The following is a 6,009-nucleotide window of genomic DNA, read 5'->3' as shown; positions in this document are numbered from 1 at the left end:
CTCATGTCAGCCACTGCAGCCAGGAAGAGACGGGCCATGGAAAGAGGGATGAAGGAAGGCCAGATGGAGAGAGGAGAGGAGATGCTGAGAGCAACATGAAAGAAGAGAAGCTGAGAGACAAACTCTACACATTTTACCTTTTCTCATCAGTGAGCTCCGACCAAACTTCACATACTTCTTCAGCCAACCAACACAGTCTGTGGTGAAGTAGTTTATAAGAGAAGCCAAATGTGCTTTGTCATTGTCCCACTTGTGTTTGGTGGGAACAGCCTGTTGAACTGGAGCGATCCATGTTTCTGTCTTCAGGTCCAAAGAGATGAAATCTTCTCCATCGTAACCGTATTGATGAAATCCGTTCACTTCGTCAGTTTCATCGTCCCATTCACAACCGAACATCTTCTGGACAATGTGAACACCTGAGAGACAGAAACACACACACACACACACACACACACACACACACACACACACACACACACACACACTGAGTGAGTGAGTGAGTGTGAGAACCAGCTCGTTCACTAGCCAATGCGGAAGTGAATTAACGCTGAGTGTAGGCGGTGTAGGCGGACAAAACAAGCGCTCCCGCCACCGGCGCCCCTCACCACCAGCCGCGACTGGTAGAAGCCCCAGTGGCGCTCCGGTTACAGCATAGCTAAGCCTTGCTTGGTGCAAGATGTAACCAACAAGCATACCGCTTCACAAGACTTTGCAGTTCTCAACAACCACGAGGATACCAAAACCAGCAACCACATAAACTCCAGCAAGACGGAAAGCGGACTCCAAGCAACTTCACTAAGCCCAACAGTGCCATCACATGTCCCACAAGGTAAGACCACACCCACCAGTGTAACACCTGAAACAGAACACCTGGCTCGTTACCTGGCCCGTAGTGACCTAGCAGCACAAGTCTCTATCAATTCGATGACAAACCAGAAAGTTATCGAGCATGGCAGTCGTCATTCAACAATGTCACCACAGATGTAGGACTGACAGCTACTGAAACATTGGATCTTTTAACAAAGTGGCTTGGGACAGAATCTGCCAAACACGTTAAAAGAATTCGCTCTGCGCATGGTGGAAATCCAAATGTGGCATTAGAAAGGGCCTGGTCGCGGCTCCAGGAGTGCTACGCTGCACCTGAAGCAACAGAAAAAGCCCTGTTTAAAAGACTTGATGAGTTTCCAAGAATTACTGTTGAAGAGTACAGCAAGCTGAGAGACTTAGGTGATTTGCTCATGGAGGTCCAAGGCGCAAAAGAAGAAGGTTATCTGACAGGACTCTCATACTTGGATACTGCCAGAGGCATAAACCCCATAGCAGAAAAACTTCCCTATTAGTTAGGCAGCTTAAGTCAATTTTTTGACCGGATGGGGACAGATCTGACAAAAGTGTGACTTTTTTTCCTAGCCATGTATATCCAAAATACTTTCATTTTTTGCTAGGCCCCACATGCACAGGTCATACGGAGAGCATGTACATGGCAAAATGCAGTTTTTGAGGTTTCACACTCTGAGAATAGGGAAAAATCGTCGTTAGATGGAAATGATGAAATAGTAAGTGGCAAGTTGGAACTCTTAAAAATTGACATAAGCTGCCTAGCTATCTGGTGGTCGATGTATGATGCACAATGGTTATTGTACATTTCTGTATTGAAACAGTGACTCTGAGGATACTCCACAGAGACAAGATGGTGACGGAAGCCCTTCCTCCCACACAGGGAGTATTATTACAGCATTCAAACCGTGCTGTCGACCAGGCAAGCATTTGGACCACTGCTGACCAGCCCCAGCAGCAAGCACCATCCCCAGAGCGATGGGGCTGGACTCTGGACAAGGACAGGAAGTGTCACCCTTTTTGGGTGACACTGCCAATAGGGGCGACAGTAGCTCAGATGGTCGAGCGGGTTGTCTCATAACCGGAAGATTGGCGGGTAGATCGGAGGGTGGTCTTCTCCGTACAAATACAGAGAAGACACTGTCAGGTTTGTCGAACGCCATTTCTATGTTGACGACGGCCTTGTTAGTGTACCGAAAGACAACAAAGCCATCAGCCTCTTGGAGAGAACCCAAGCGTCTCTCAGTGAGTCTAACTTAAAGGTGCATTGAGGAGTTTGCATGTTTTATGCGAAACAGCGCCCCTTGCAGGCCTTGGGCGTAATGCAGCTTAGTGAAAAACTCGTCCCTGTGGCTCGCAAGCACGGAAGAGGGGGACTCCTTCCTCGCTCGTTTAGAAGCCCTCAAGTAAAATTTAAGTTTCTTTTACCTGGTGGAGTCTGTGCTGGAGCTGTGGCAGTGCTAGAAGCCAGTCTTTTCTTACTTTCTGGAAGATCCTGCTCAGTTGTTGCTCACTAAGCATCTGGCGGAGTAATGGCGGACAAAGCGAAACCTAACGAGCCGGAGCGCGCATTACGTCATTCCTTTCAAATTCTCCCCAAAAAAATTCTGGTGCCGGACCGGCACTACAACTTTCAAGTGACAATTTAGCGCTGTTAGCGGTACTTGTAATGAACATGTCAGGGCACATTGTACACATCATTAAAAATGTGTAACATATTTATGGTGGAAAGTAAGTATTTTTAAGGTTGTAAAACTCCTAATGTACCTTTAAGGCTGTACAAGTTCGCTTCAAACAGCAGGGTCGTCTTACAAGCGTTCCAGCCTCAAGACCAAACAGTCCTCAAAAACCTAGACCTCGGTGGTGAAACCATGCCAGTGCAACACAGTCTGGGTTTGCTATGGGTAACCACTACTGACACCTTCACATTCAAAGTGTCTGAAGACAAAAGGCCGTTCACATGCAGAAGTGTTTTATCCACAGTGAACAGCATCTTTGATCCCTTAGGCATGCTAGCCCCAGTGACCATCGAAGGAAAACATCTGCTGAGGGAATTCTGCACTGAAAAGTGTGATTGGGATGCCCCCCTTCCTGAAGGAAAACTCAAAGAATGGGAGGTATGGAGAGACTTTTTGCATGATTTGAGCAAACTGCACATTCAGAGAGCATATATTCCAATGTCACTCACCACAGCTGAACACAAAGATCTCTGCGTGTTCTCTGATGCTTCCATCAAAGCCATTGGAGCTGTGTCATATCTCAGGACCGTCCGTAGCAATGGACATGTGAGTGTAGGATTCATTCTCGGGAAAGCCAAACTCGCTCCACTCTCCCAACTCATCATCCCCCGGTCAGAACTGTACGCCGCAGTACTGGCCGTGGAAGTCGCTGATCTCATCCAAGATGAATTGGACCTGAAACTGGATTCAGTTAAGTTCTGCTGTGACAGCAAGGTCGTGCTTCGATAGATTCACAATCAGACGAAACGCTTCCATGTATACGTCCACAATCAAGTTTGACGAATCCATCAGTCAACAAAACCAGATCAGTGGTTCTACGTGAACACAGATGATAATCCTGGAGACCACGCATCCAGGTCAGTTCCCGCTTTACACCTAACAGTTCAGTTCAGTTCAGTTCAGTTTATTTGCAGTATTGAAAACACCACATTGGAATGGGGTTACAAGCAGGTCTCAATACACATCAGACATCCATTAATCTTAACCCTCTGGGGCCTACAAGTCACAAAGTTCAAAATCCATTTGCAGATGGCATCACACAGCCCAAGAGTTCTCAGTTTTCCAATCAGCCTTGCAGGAACCAATGAATTGAAGGCCGAGCTATAGTCCAGGAAAAGCATTCTAGCCTGGGACTGCCCCTTGTCCAGGTGCTTGTAAACAGAGTTTAGGGCAAAGGCAATGGCGTCCTCCACACTCCTGTTTTGTCTATAGGCGAATTGGAGTGGGTCAATAGACACCGGAATCTGATTCTTTATGTAGTCCAACACCAAACGTTCAAAACACTTCATTAAAACAGAAGTGAGGGCCACAGGGCGGCAATCATTAAGACAAGACACTGGTGTTTTCTTAGGCACTGGGATAATGGTTGACCGTTTGAAGGCAAATGGGACAGAACAGCGCTTCAATGATATGTTAAAAAGATCTGTTAAAACAGGAGCAAGTTGTTCTGAACATAGCTTGAGGATGCATGGGGGAATTTTATCTGGTCCACGGGCTTTCCTCGCATTAGTCTTGCTGAGGGTCCTCTGGACATCCTCCAGGAGAAGGGTGGGACCGTTTTCTTAACAAGCCTCAGGAAAAAAAAATGTCTCACTATTCCCGGTTCCAAAGCGACAGTAAAACTGGTTTAACGCACTGGGTAGAGAGAGATCAAAGTCATTAACAGTCTCTTTTTTCCGTTTCCAAGAGGTGATGTTATTACGACCCATCCACATGCATTTGGGATTATCCTCTATAAAGAACCCCTCAATTTTGCGTCTATAAGAGCGTTTTGCAAGTTTGACAGCCCGATATCAACCCACCTGACCGATATGCGTTCCAGCGTATATCGGGCTTGCTTATAGGCAGCAGCATCACCCGATTTAAAGCCACCGCACGCTCTTTCATTTTCAGTTTAACGTTAAACCATGGGTTTTGACCTGAATGACGTTTTACCTTTTTCTTTGACACACAACAATCCAAACAAAATTCAATACTACCAGTTACAACATGGTTCACTGGACCTGTCTTTCTGTACAAGCCAAACCTGTCCCAAGAACACGAAGCAGACTTTTGAACTTGTAAATCCAGAAACAGATTCAGAAATACATGCTGAAGTGAGCACATTCACGAGACAGACTCAAGAAAAAGGTCTCAATGCTGCACGATTCAAATGCTTTTCATCTTTGCATTCACTCACCAGAGCTATAGCTGCACTCATCCACATAATTAAGACTTACAAACAGAACAACTCAGGCAAGTGCAAAGGATGGCACCACTGCAAGCTCCCACGAACCCTTGATGAGTTAGCTCAGGTTAGACATGTCATTACTAAACAGTGTTGTTTTCATTAACAAAGACGACAACAAAAATATTTCGTCAACTTCAGTGACTTTTTTTCCGTGACTAAAACGAGACGTGAAGAGCTAAAAGTATCTCTTTAAAGATGGAAATGTGATGAGACGTATCTGTTGTTTTCGTTAACGAGACGAGACGAAAATGTCAGTATTTTGACTTTCAAAATAAATTAAAACAAATGCGATTCTCCCAGCCTGTTCATGCAGATCGGCTGCTTTACTCTGAAAATATCAGCAATTCACGAGCTGCTTCCTATTTGAACATGCCTGCACCAGCCACTAGAGAGCGTGGCAGCAACTTCCAAACCTCCAAACCGGGGCTCGGCGGGAGGAAAAGACGCAGTGATTTATGGACGTACTTCAATTAGAATCCAGCAGAAAATAAAACAGAATGCCTCGTAGTGGGAGACGGAGGATCTAGTCCAACTGTTTGACTGTTTGTTCTTACTGTGAAACTGCAATAGGAGTCCAAAATAGGAGTGCATTATTTTTTCTTCTTAAGTTCCACTCCCATAGAAGCAATGCCTGTATGTATTTTTTAAGTTTCAATACTGTTTTATGAAGTTTATGATGTTAGGAATTGTTAAAAATGAAATTTTGGAGCTGAATTGAATCTCACAGGATGCATGTGTTTTCAAGTTAACATATGTTGAGACACTAGACTGGACTGATTTATTTAGAATTCTTTTACTGTTTAACCCCCAATTTCCACCGGGCGCGAAAGCACCTCGCCGCATTTCAGAAGCGCCTGCGCGGCGCCACGGCGCTGGGGATTCGCTTCAGTTCTATTTTCTGTGCCGCCGCTTCAAAACCTCGTAAATTCACTGTCGTTGAGAAAGCACCAGACAGGAAGTTACACCGGAAGTTTCAAAATAAAACACAATGCACAACCTCACTTTTTTCTAAATGTTGTTTTTACGCCGCCTCGGGAGGAAAGAATCAGCACAGGGTCCCAGACAGTAGCAAACGCGGAAATTACCGTTTTTATGTAGAATAAACCATACAAAAGGAACTTTTGGATAAAGAAAAGCACTCATTTGAGATCGAAACATAAACCATGTACTCATCCTTGCTGGAAGTATGATAAATTACAGATC

Source organism: Salarias fasciatus, chromosome 22 (assembly GCF_902148845.1).
Source record: "Salarias fasciatus chromosome 22, fSalaFa1.1, whole genome shotgun sequence".
In the NCBI taxonomy this organism is placed as follows: Eukaryota; Metazoa; Chordata; class Actinopteri; order Blenniiformes; family Blenniidae; genus Salarias; species Salarias fasciatus.
The sequence above is the reverse complement of the archived record's forward strand: the minus strand, read 5'-3'. Positions refer to the sequence as shown.